The 14,214-nt window shown below is 33.9% G+C and overlaps 1 pseudogene; it reads right to left on the bottom strand.

Annotated features, from left to right (window-relative positions):
• The window catches only part of LOC112997768 (protein DETOXIFICATION 33-like), a 68,211-nt pseudogene that overhangs the window by 21,269 nt on the left and 32,728 nt on the right, over positions 1-14,214 (bottom strand).

Genomic DNA, 14,214 nt, shown 5'->3' with positions numbered 1-14,214 from the left:
ATTTCCCTCTAATTTTGTGTGACACTTAGGCTATAAATAGAGGTCATGTGTGTGCATTTTTTGAACTTTGATCATTTGAATATTAAACTTTAGATTTTAGAGCTCTTTTGGAGCACAAAATTTTGTGCTCTTCTTTTCCTCTCCCTTCATTCATCTCCTTCTTCCTCCAAGCTCTTATCCATGGCCTCCTATTGTGGTGAGCTTCTTCTAGACTCATCTTCTCTTTGAAGTGGTGTATCCTCTCTCTCTTCCTTCTCCATTCCGTTACCATTCATCTTCCAAGAAACAAAGGAATCCATTGATGAAGAAGATCCTAGGCCTATAAGCTCCAATGGAGCTTACATCATGTGGTATCAAGAGTATCTTCATCTAGGTGATGTTCTTTTGCTTCCTCTATCTTTTTGTTTGGTGAATTCTCTTTAATTCCTTGTTCTTCATCTTATTCTCCATGTATATCCTCCATTGTCTTGTGGTTTGGTGCTGTTTATAGTAGATTAAAAAAAAATAAACCGATTAAATCTTAGATCGACACTTGTTCTTGCATTTCTATGGTTCAAATTTTGTAGATCTACTATTGAATCATGTTTTTGTGTTTATTTTAGGTTCTATCATTTTTCATTCATAATATTCTTGTGCTGAACCTTTAGATCTAAATTTTCTTCCAAAATATTGATTAGAAAAAAAAAACACAAAAATCTAAGTGTAAATCACTTAATCGATGTTGTCTTAGAGTCATGTTTAGTCATAGTAATTATCACATTATGTTCTAAGTTTGTGTTGAATTTTTATTTTGTTGATTGAATTGTAGATACATTTGTTCATGTATTCTTGTCATTCTTAGCCTATCTTTTGAATTTTGAGTCTAATTCATGCATGTTATTTAGTTCATAACATGTTCTAAATCAATTCCTAGAAGTAGTCTTGTTGTTGAACTCTTTTTTTTGTTTTCTAAGTTTCCTACATGATGCCTATGATGAAGTTGAGTTGTGGTGTTGAGTTGTGGTTGTATTTGTGAATCAAATAAGTCTTAAGCTCTCTTGAATTGTGTTATTCAAGATAATTGAGCATAAGCAAACACAAATTGTAACTATCCAAGCCTTAAGCAACATAAACATTACTCTTGATTTCTAGGTTGAAATCGCTGGTGCTGGCAGCTTGAACATACGAAATTGTATAAATTACTGGGAATTGGTCACTACGTCTTTAGAGCTGAAATTTTTACTGAATTTTCTAGACATCTGGAAAAAAATTATAAAAAAAGAATCAAGCGATTTGGATTAAAGGAAAAAATAAGAAAAATCACGCAAGTTGGCAGAAAAATCAGTGTCCAGGAAAAAAAAAGTGAATGGAAAGTGTGCTTGTTGTTTTGGCTCAAAATTTGTTCTATAATTGGTGCCTATTTTATACCAATCCTAGTTTTGAAATTTCAATTGAAAATTATTGTGAAAACAAGTGCCAAAACTAGAGGTTTCTTGAGTATTTTTTTTTTAGTTTTTCTACTCTACTCTAGAGCTATTCTAGGTTTTGAGTCCTAGCTTGCTTTTTTGTGATTTTCATTGCTTTAATTATTGAATAATCCTTGAAAATTTGTCTTGTTAAAACTCTTTTGGTTTAGCTTTCATTTCATTTTTTTGGTCTTTGGTTATTACTTGTCTCTTTGTTTCCTTGCTTGTGAGTTGCCATATAGGGAATTAGAAAGGAGGATTGGTGCCATATCTTGAAGAATTTGAGTCAAGAAGCAAGGGGCCAACCACCTTAAGAGCTATTGGACTAAGGAACACTCCAAATTGAGTGAAACACTAAAGAGAGAATAGCCACCACAATTGAGGACTTTTTTTCTTTGTAATTTTGTAATTAGAAATTTGCTTTGCTTTCAAATTTTGTAACAAAAAAGCCTTTCATTGGAAGTAAGTTGGGAGCCTCCAATAGGTCACCCTACTTCCATTTGTCTGTAATAATTTTAGGCAATTTTCCCTTAGGATAGTGAGTGTTTTGTTGGGAACCTTAAATGAGGTCATCCAAACACTCCTAGGATCCGCCTAGTTTGCATTTCTTGCACTTTAATTTCTTGTTTACTTTCATAGCTTATTTCCTTTACCATCCATTGTCAAACCGCCTAGATAGCTTACCTTTTACCAATTAGTTTTTACATTATCTTTCACACCTCTTTTAGTGTTTATTTTGGCTAGTTTCAACCATAGTTTCTTTTACCTTTTTTTCAAACCCTCAACAAGAAAGAACCATAACTTAGGAACCAACATGAGTCTTCATTCTTCATCTAGTGTTAATGGTGAGGGTTCTACTCCTAAGGACCCCTTGTATAAGATATTAGATGAGTTGAGATCCCTTAAGTTGTGGAAAGAAAAACAAGTGAGAAAAGAAAAAGGAAAAAAAATTGGAAGAAATAAGTCAAGATGAAAGAGAGAAAATAAGAGAGGAAGAAAGAAGAAAAATAATGAAAGAAATGAAAAGAGAAAAGCATGCCTCATGTAGTAGTCATAACTCTTGCAAGAGCCTAAGTGAAGAACTTTGTGACTATTATGAAGGAACGCATAGGTCACATCTTAGACCTCACTCCCACAGGAGAGAAAATGAAAGAAAGCCTCAAGAGGCTAACATTAAACTCCCATACTTCCATGGGAAGGACAATGTAAAGGCTTACTTAGATTGGGAAATAAGGGTAGAGCAAAAACTTAAAAGAAAGTCTACTTTAAAATCTTATGGCTATCATTCTTATCCAAAGAAAGACCAAGGTCTAGGCATCTTAGGGGCAGCACCTTCTAAGCCCAATGATGATAAGGGGAAGACAATAGAAAAGCAACCCCCTAAGGCTAGTATGCAAGAAAAGACTAGCTCTATAAAGTGCTTTAAATGTCTTTGGAAGAGGACACATTACTTCTCAATGTCTCACCAAGAAAACCATGATTATGAGGAGCTAAGACATTTATAGTAGCCAAGATGAGGCTGCTACTTCACCTTCCTCTAGTGAAAGTGAAGAAGCAAAAAGGGAAGAATCTAGTGAAGAAATCTACCCCCAAGAAGAAGGAAAACCTTTAATGGTTAAGGAGGAGTGTAAGGAGGTAAGGGTCTCCTCCAAGAGGTTAGCTAAGAAGGAAAGACATTTTGAAATAAAAACAAATATTAAAGAAATTTCCCTTCTTAGACAACCTCCACATTTTCTCCTTTGTAAAAAGACACTTGTTAGCATTGCCACACCTTTTGGGCTTGAGTTTATTCCTCAAGTAAAGGAGTTGTTGGATGAGGGTTTGGTTCGCAAGAGCTTAAATCCTTGTGCTTTGTTGGTGCCCAAAATAGGTATTATTAGGCACCAAATCCCTAAAATAGGTGGTATGATGAATGTTTTGAGTGGTGCAACCCTCTTTTGTGAAATCACTCGTGCACCCAACAACTTCATGATTTGTGTACATAGGGACTCATTAGGTAGGTTTGTTCTTATTTTTAGTTTCAATAAAACTTAGGTACTCATATGGGACACCTTAGGTTTGTCATACTTTTTGGTAGGAATAATCAACATGAAAATACAGAAAAAAATATGTTTTATTGCATTACTTTTCTTAATTTTTTAAATAGTGATCAAGGGGTTCCCATGAACTCTAAGAGAATAAAGGTCATTCCTGAGTGGCCCATTCCACCAAGTATAAGGAAAATTTGGGGCTTCCATGACTTAACAAAATTTTACAAAAGGTTTGTCCCATATTTTTCTATACTTGTAGCACCACTCATTGAGTTGGTGAGGAACCATGTTTCTTCATGGGAAGATGGTCAAGAAAGGGGTTTTCAGTCCTTACCGTACTCTAACATACCCAACATCACTAATACATATGTTTTTATTCTTTTTACAGGTGTTGAGGAAAGAATTAATGAGTTTCAAGAACCTCTGAATTTGAGGTCAAATCCTTTTCAAGGGGGAGGGAATGATGCAATTCTACCCCCCAGGGACATTGGATAGAAGACTCCGAGAAGATTGGGCCAAAGATATAAGAGAAGGCCCTAGGGTTCTCATGAGCCTTAGGGTAGATTTCGGGCCCATGGACTAAGTATGAGCCCACTTATCTTTGTACATATTGGATTAATGTTTCATTAATTTTGGGCCTTGTATTTAGGACTCCATAATGTAGGTAGGGTACCTTAGAAATATAGGATTTTTCAGCCCTTGTATTTTAGGGCACCTAGATTAGTTTTTGTATTAGGGATAGTTTTGTAATTTCAGATGCACTAAGTGAATATTTGATGTGTGTGGTTGGAAATAAATTTAATTGAATTGGTAGAAGCTCAATCCAATTAAATTTTAGAGGGGGAGGTGAGCATTTTCTTACTACATCACATTGCCACATCATATAATCACACTTTGTGCATGTCCTTCATGCTTTACATGCCTCATGACACCTAAGCACACTTAGTGGAGAATCTTGGAACTGATCTTGGATTAGTGGGCTGAACCATAACTAAAATTCACTAATCATAATTAGTGAAATTTTGGCTCCAAAGTTTGGCTCCACAAATTCAATTTCAAATTCAAGTGAAATTTGAATTGAAATTCAAATTTCCCTCTAATTTTGTGTGACACTTAGGCTATAAATAGAGGTCATGTATGTGCATTTTTTGAACTTTGATCATTTGAATATTAAACTTCATATTTTAGAGCTCTTTTAGAGCATAAAATTTCGTGCTCTTCTCTTCCTCTCCCTTCATTCATCTCCTTCTTCCTCCAAGCTCTTATCCATGGCCTCCTATTGTGGTGAGCTTCTTCTAGACTCATCTTCTCCTTGAAGTGGCGTCTCCTCTCTCTCTTCCTTCTCCATTCCGCTACCATTCATCTTCCAAGAAGTAAAGGAATCCATTGATGAAAAAGACCCTAGGCCTATAAGCTCCAATGGAGCTTACATCATTTTGACACCTACTATGTGTTGATTTCACCAAAGCTGTTATCGGTAGGTTGTAACAATCCTTCAATACCTTATTTACACATTCTGATAGGTTGGTTGTCATGTGACCATATCTACGTACTTCTTTATCATAAGCCATGCTCTATTTTTCCTTTGAAATGCGATCAATCCATGTTGATATGGCTGGACTCAACTGACGAAACTTTTCAAAATTTTGATCAAATGTATGTTTGCAAGGAGTGTAGGCTGCATCAGAAGGTTTTGTTAGCAACAACAATTTGAAGTATATATGATACATCAATTAACATCATATTATAAATTAAATCTTACCAAATTTCTTCAACATTTATTTTTGTTTGGCATTATTGTATTTGGGATTGAAATTGCTTGCTATGTGTCGGATGTAGTAAACATGATAAGCGTGGGGAGGTTGCCAACCAAGATGTTCGTTAGTAACAACAAACTTTATACTCGCGTGACGATCAAATATGAGACAAATACCATTTTTATTTGTCATGTGTTTACGCAAGTGTGCCAAAAACCATGACCACGCTGTTAACGTTTCACCTTCGACTATGGCGAATGCTAGAGGAAGAACACCACCATTTCCATCTTGTGATGTGGCCATCAACAGGGTCCCATAGTATTTCCCATATAAATGTGTGCCATCAACTTGTATGATTAACTTACAATAATTAAAAGCCTCTTTGCATTGACCGAAAGTCCAAAATACTCTATCAAACTGACGGTGTTCATGACTCACCTTGTTGCAAAAATAAAATCGTCATGCAATATTTGAAAATAAGATCTAGGAGAGTGATTTTGCATGTGTTTTAGCCACGACGAAAGTTTCGCATATGACTCTTTCCAATCGCCATATTCTATTGCAATCGCTTTTTGTTTCTCCATCCATGCATTTTTGTATGAAACCTTATAGGAAAATGCACTATTTATCCTTTCTTGAATCAAAGAAACTTTTATTGATGGATCTTCTCTAATCATGTTTGTTAATAAAATAAGAAAATTTAAATAACCAAAAAATGCAAAAGTAGGATAATATGAACATAAAACACATACCTACTACACAAGTGGCAATGAAATCTGAATCAAGCTTCTCATGATCTTGTGTCATACTCATATTTAGACATGTGTGTGGTCCACCCCATTGTATCACTTTCCATGAATAAGTTTTTTAGATAAAATTGCCCTCGTATAAAATGGGCAAGGACACTCTACGCTTTTATTTGGGCAACAAACGATATATTTGTGCGATTTGGTTTCAAGAACTTTAAAACTTTGATGCACCTTCATAACATATTGTTTGAGTGCATTTTTTAAAGCATCTTTACTATCAAAATCCATACCAACATATAATTCTTGCCCAACATTAAAAGTACATGGCATCTCCAAACCGCAAATGTCCTCCTCATCAGGATGACTCCAATTGATATTGTTATAATGAAAAACATCATTCCAAAATGGATTTTGAATTCCATCTACACCAAATATGTAACAAAATAAAATTCATGTTAATTTCAGCAAAATTTTTATTCATCATTAAATACAAATGTTATAAAAGGATTAATGTATTCAACTCTTTTTAAAATTTAATTAAATATACTTTCTCTTGGTTGAACAATTGTAACTGGTTGAACCATGTCAGCGACTTCATCATCTGTATCAGATATACCATCAACACTATCATCTTCATCTAAAGAGTCTTCAACGTATGAATTAGACACAAGATAATCATCATCATCATCTTCATCTTCATCCTCATGTAAATTGCTTACATTTCTTGGCGGTTCTGACTCATTATTAGATAAATTATTTCCACATGATCTAATAGAATTTGCAGAATGAAACACATAACCACCAACAACATCATTTTCTATGTATAATTCTAAAACTGACATTTGTTCTTGTTGCCGAAAACTTTCGATCATAGTTTCAACATCTTCGTCATCACAAATTTGTAACGCAATATATTTTCCTGAAACTAAAAATTTGCAACTTATACAAGAAATAATTTCATTATTTGCTAACCTTACTTTTTCTCCTATTTTTTTTCCAAAGCATTATAACTCATTTCACGATTAATTTGAATTGCTTTTTTACTGCCTTCAAATATTATACCGTCATTCTCTTCATATACCCTTCCATTGAAATATAAGATTGCTATAACAGAATTCATCTTATACCAAAATATATCTACAAATTTTTTTTATAAATAATTAATCATACTAACAAAAATTCACCTTCGAAGCAATTTTAATAACTTCAAAATTAAATACTCTAAATCTAAAAAATAATACACTACAGATTATAAGTTAATTCTAAAAAAATATATATAAATGATGTGAGGATTTTAAAAAAAATTACCACCTATATTAAAATGGGAGACATACCAAAAAATAACAAATCTTCAATTAAATAATCTAAATCTAATAAATACTACATATTAAAAGTTCATTCTAAAAAAAAAATATAAATGATGTCATCATTTTAAAATGAAAGATACCACCAATATTAAAATAAGAGACATATCAAAAAATAATAATACTTCATCTCCGAGCAATTTTAATAACTTAAAAATTAAATATTCTAAATCTACAAAATACTACAATAGAAAACTTAATTCTAAAAAATAATTTGTAAATCATATGAGGATTTAAAACTAACATATACAACCAATATTAAAATGTGAGATATACCGAAAATTAACAAAAGATTAACTGGTATCAATTTTAATCCCTTAAAAATTTAATAATCTAAATCTAAAAAATATTAATATTAAATCTTAATTTTTTAAAAAAATTATAAATGATTCTCAGAAATTTAAAAATAAAGATAACACGTATATTAAAATGACAAAATGTAAAAAATTTAAAAATAAAGATATCACAAAAATACCTAAAAATAACAAAAGTTGAAGGTAGACCAGTCTCTAGATAAAACCCAACTCAGATATAGAAACACACAACTAAGCTAAGTTTTCCTCTCTAACTTTCTCATATATATAACGGGTATTTCGCCAGAGGAATTGGCGGAACCACATGGATCATGGCTGTTCCGCCAGAGGGACTGGCGTAACCACATACATGGGTATTCCGCTGCCCATATTGATGACGTAACCCATGCTGTGGCGTGGCATGCATGCTGGTGGCCATGTGTGTTAGAACAAATCTATTTTAACCTGTGATATTACAAACTACAAAAGAAACACATGTTATTAACAAAATGCGGAAATTACAGATCAAAACATACCTCCAGCCATTGCTATGAAGAGTTTCTTGTTTTGGTTCTTCCAAGCTCTCTCTCTTCCACTCTCTAGATGGTGTATAAGACTGAATTCGAAGGGATGAGCTCAGGGACCAAATTCATGTGCTTATATAGGCATTCTACCATCAAGAATGCATTTATCAGCCATTACCACTCATTATTGGCTGTTACAATTCTTTATTGGCCATTATCATCCATTAACAACCATTCAAAATGGCTTTCAAAACTGATGAGCGTTACAAAATTTCAAAATGTTATGACCATGAATTATTACATTCTCCCACTTGGTCCAAACATTTTGACTTAATGCTCAATCTTCTTAAGAAATGAATATATGAATCATAGTGATAGTTCCTCTTATAACGAGTAACATCATCTATGTATTACAATATACTCAATTTCCCAAGCAGTATACTTAAAGTGGTAATAAAACTTCATGAATAAACCCAATGTTTATTCTTGGTCCAAAACATAATTTTTCTCAAATAAGTCAATGTGCACCAAAATATGAGAAAATATCATAATATAAAAGTTTCAATTTTTACATATATGTATACAATCATAAATTGGAACCAAGTCCCATTCTTTCTACATGATCCTTAAATTTAAACGGTGGCATGCCTTTAGTTAAAGGATCAGCGATCATCAACTCAGTGCTTATATGCTCAATGACCACTTTCTTGTCTTTTACTCTTTCTCTAATGGCTAAGTACTTAATGTCGATGTGCTTACTTCGACTTCCACTTTTGTTATTCTTAGCCATAAAGACAGCAGCTGAGTTATCGCAAAAAATTCTTAAAGGCCTTGAAATAGTATCAATTATCTTCAGCCCAGAAATGAAACTTTTAAGCCATACACCATGTGATGTAGCCTCAAAACAAGAGACAAACTCAGCTTCCATGGTAGAAGTAGCAGTCAAAGACTGCTTAACACTCCTCCATGAAATAGCTCCACCAGCCATCATGAAAATGTACCCAGATGTTGATCTACGAGAGTCAACACAACCAGCAAAGTCTGAGTCTGAATAACCAATCACATCTAGATTGTCTGTCTGTCTATACATAAGCATGTAATCTTTGGTCCCTTGAAGGTACCTCAACACTTTCTTAGCAGCTCTCCAGTGGTCAATACCTGGATTACTCTGATATCTTCCTAACATTCCAACTGCAAAAGCAATGTCAGGCCTTGTGCATACTTGAGCATACATGAGGCTTCCAACAACTGAAGCATAAGGAATGTTTTTCATTTGTTCCTTCTCAAAGTCATTCTTTGGACATTGGTTCAAATTAAACCTATCACCCTTCACAATGGGAGCAACACTTGGTGAACAATCTTTCATCCGAAATCTCTCTAGAATTTTGTTAATATAGGTTTCCTGTGATAGACCCAAAATACCTCGAGATCTATCTCTATGAATCTTAATGCCGATGACATAAGATGCATCACCCATATCCTTCATGTCAAAATTCTTAGAGAGAAATTGTTTCACCTCATGTAGCAAACCCCGATCATTGGCTGCAAGTAAAATATCATCTACATATAAAACAAGAAAGCATATTTTACTCCCAGTAACCTTGTGGTATATGCATTGATCCATGGGGTTTTCATCAAAACCAAATGAAGAAATTTCCCATGAAACTTAAGGTACCACTGACGGGAAGCTTGTTTTAAACCATATATAGATTTATTAAGCTTGCAAACCAAATGCTCACCACTATTAGAGGAGAAACCTTCAGGTTGTTTCATATAAACCTCCTCCTCTAAATCACCATTAAGGAAAGCTGTTTTCACATCCATTTGTTGCAACTCAAGGTCAAAATGAGCAACTAATGCCAAGATTATACGAAGAGAATCTTTCTTAGATACTGGAGAAAAAGTCTCTTTGTAATCTATTCCTTCCTTTTGAGTAAATCCCTTAGCAACAAGTCTTGCCTTGTATCTCTCAATGTTGCCTAATGAATCCTTTTTGGTCTTAAAGACCCATTTACATCCAATGGCCTTCGCCCCATTAGGCAACTCTACAAGGTTCCAAACTTTGTTACTCTGCATGGAACTCATCTCATCCTTCATGGCATCATACCATAAATTTGACTCTTTACAACTCATGGCTTGATCAAAAGTTTCAGGATCATTTTCAGCTCCAATATTATAGTCAGATTCTTGCAAATATACAATATAATCACTAGGAATAGCTGATTTTCTTACTCTAGTAGACCTCCTTAATGTTGCATCAACATTTTCTTGGGGATCATGTTGTTCAACTGGTTGTTCATCATTTTCATGAATTTGATGATCAACTTGATCTACTGGATTATCAACAACAGTTTGTGGAATGCCAATCATGTGTTGTTCATCATCCCTTTGGACTTGAGGGGTATGAATTACAACCAATCTTTCATTTGATGTGGAAGGTTGAGATTCTATATAATCAATTTCAAAACCTAAGTCCCTCAATTGATCACTCCCACTGATCAAATCATTTTCAATAAATTTGGCATTTCTTGATTCCACAATCCTAGTAATATGATGTGGACAATAAAACCTATAACCTTTAGACCTTTCGGCATATCCAATGAAATACCCACTAATGGTCCTCGGGTCAAGTTTCTTCTCTTGTGGGTTATATATTCTCACCTCAGACGGACAACCCCAACCGCGCATATGTTTCAAACTCGGTTTCCAACCTTTAAACAACTCAAAAGGTGTCTTTGGGACAACCTTGGTTGGAACACGATTTAATATATACACTGCCGTCTTTAGTGCTTCAGCCCACAAGGATTTAGGAAGATTGGAGTTGCTAAGCATACTCCGCACCATGTCCAATAATGTCCGGTTCCTTCTTTCTGCCACACCATTCTGATTTGGAGAACCAGGCATAGTGTATTGGGCAACAATCCCATGTTCTTGAAGAAACTTTGCAAAGGGACCAGGTGCTTGTCCATTCTCAGTATATCTGCCATAGTATTCTCCACCTCTATCTGATCTCACTATTTTTATTTGCTTGCCACATTGGTTCTCAACTTCAGCCTTAAAGACTTTGAAGGCATCCAATGCTTCGTATTTGTTATGAAGCAAATAAACATTCATATATCGTGAATAATCATCTATAAAGGTGATAAAATATTTCTGACCATGTGCATCCATATCTGGACAACAAATATCAGTATGAATTATTTCTAATATGCTTGAACTCCTGTTAGCACCTTTCTTAGACATGTTGGTCTGCTTACCCTTAATGCAGCCCACACAAGTCTTAAAGTCAGCAAAATCTAGAGTATTGAGTACCCCATCTGTCACTAACCTTTTAATCCTCTCAATGGAGATATGTCCTAATCTCCGGTGCCATAACATAGAGGAATTCTCATTAATATTACACCTTTTAATACCAGTTTGAACATGCATAGAACTATAAGTGGCATTATTTTGTAAACCAAGAAGATAAAGACCATCAGACAATATACCATTCCCAACACATTCAGAATTATAAAATAACTCAAATGATGTGTCTTTGAAATTAAAGGAATATCCAAACGGTACAAGCCTTGAAATAGAAATCAAGTTTCGGGAAAAACTTGGTACATAAAAAGTCCTTTCTAATTTTAAAATAAAGCCACTACTTAAAGTCAAAATGCAAGTTCCAATGGCCTCCACATGTGAGCCTAGCTTATTGCCTGATAAAATGCTTTGCTCACTTCCCACTGGTTTCCTTAGGTTTTGCATACCCTGTAAAGAATTTGCAATATGAATAGTAGATCCAGAATCAATCCACCAGGTGTTAATATTAACACTAACCATATTAGATTCATAACATACTAATGAGATTGATTTACCTTTCTTCTCAAGCCATTTCTGGAACCCGGGGCAATTCTTTTTCATGTGTCCCTTCTTCTTGCAAAAGAAACACTTTGCCACCTTCTTAATATCAGCTTGAGGTGGTATTTTACCATTCCCCTTCTGATAAGCTTGAGACTTAATTGCTTTGTTCTTCCCATAAGCAGTAGTCAGCAATGCACTCTCACCCATCTCCATTACAAGCCTTTCTTCTTCCTGAACACACATGGTCATTAATTCATTGATAGACCATTTATCTTTATGTGTGTTGTAGGAAATCTTAAATGGCCCATATTCATGCGGAAGGGTGTTCAAAATGAAATGCACTAGGAAGGACTCAGACATATCAACCTCTAGTTTCTTAAGTTGAGCTGAAATATCTCGCATTTTCATGATGTACTCACGCACACCTTTCACACTGGTGAGCCGAAGAGAAGAAAACTTCATGATCAAGGTGCTTGCTAAAGTCTTATCTGAAGTGATGAACTGATCATCAATGGCCTTAAGCAAGTCTCGGACCTTTTCATGCTGGTCAACAGAACCACGTATCCCAGCCGAGATTTTGGTCTTAATGAACATCACGCTGAGCCGGTTGGATCGCTCCCACCGCTCATATAGCGCAACGTCAGCTGGGCTACTTTCATTTGTGATTGCAGGTGGTTCGTCTTTCCTTATAGCATAATCTATGTCCATCCACCCCAATTGTAAAAGAATTCTCTCCTTCCATATCTTATAGTTATCTCCTTTGAGTTCGGGAACATCACATTGAATATCAGAAAAACTAATAGTTTGAGAAGCTGCAAAATTCAAAGGCTTATGTCAAAATTTGAGGCATACTAATCTTAATTGTATCTTTTACCAATGTAAACATACCATAAAATTGAATCTTGTGACATAAAAATTGCCTGTGGGCTAAATTTTTAATTCAATAAGAAACAATTAAACCTTATGATAGAATAATCAAATTATTTGCTTAATATTCATTCTTTACGGGTACAATATAAAAATAATTTAATTTCTATCGTAAATTTTTACTTTATGATAAAATCGACAAATTATACATACATCATGATGCCTGTGGGTAAATCATGAAAAATAATATGTCATTTTATCCCAATTAATTATACAGATATAATAAAAATTCTTGTGAGATAAAATTCATTATATAAGTATAATTAATTACAATATTATGTCTAATTCCTTATATGATCTTTAACCAACTTAATATATAATTTTAATCAAATATAGATGCTGTGGCTAATCCATAATTAATCAAAATTATAAAGATCACTTAGACATAAAAATTTATTATATGAGAATAAATAGTATTTTGCATTTCAAAATCAAGATACAATATAATTATGAATAAGATTCTCATATAATTTTATAATTGAAATATAATATTATGCATTTGATTTCATATATATATGCATAGAATAAAATGTTCTAGAATATATTCATGCATAAATTAAATCAAAATTCCAAAAACTGTAAAGCAGAATGTGTATATAACGTATTAAAAACGACAACATATAAAAAAAGCTTTACTGGTTTAGTGGTCTGCACATACTTTAATGTTCTCAAAGTCAAGGATTCAACACCCAGCTAGCACAAAACGTAAGAGTTTTCGTTTTTTTTTTTTTTTTTTTTAACACTGTTCATCATCTTCAACCTTTAGCGGGTCAAAGCCGACCCATACGTAGACCCGTTCGTTTTTCATTCATTTGGACACCATTTTTCACGATTCAAAAGCCAAAATTAAGGAAATCAAACGAAATACAGATTTCTAATTTTATTTTTAAGAAACAAGGCCCTTCATACCATAAACGAAATCAAATCGGAAAATACTGAAAATAAAAAATGGACAAGGCAGAGGCAATTGTTGCTCTGATACCAAATGTTAGAACAAATCTATTTTAACCTGTGATATTACAAACTACAAAAGAAACACATGTTATTAACAAAATGCGGAAATTACAGATCAAAACATACCTCCAGCCATTGCTATGAAGAGTTTCTTGTTTTGGTTCTTCCAAGCTCTCTCTCTTCCACTCTCTAGATGGTGTATAAGACTGAATTCGAAGGGATGAGCTCAGGGACCAAATTCATGTGCTTATATAGGCATTCTACCATCAAGAATGCATTTATCAGCCATTACCACTCATTATTGGCTGTTACAATTCTTTATTGGCCA

The sequence above is a fragment of the Glycine max genome, chromosome 9 (genome assembly GCF_000004515.6).
Source record: "Glycine max cultivar Williams 82 chromosome 9, Glycine_max_v4.0, whole genome shotgun sequence".
Classification (NCBI taxonomy): Eukaryota; Viridiplantae; Streptophyta; class Magnoliopsida; order Fabales; family Fabaceae; genus Glycine; species Glycine max.
This window is presented reverse-complemented; position numbering and strand designations above follow the sequence as displayed.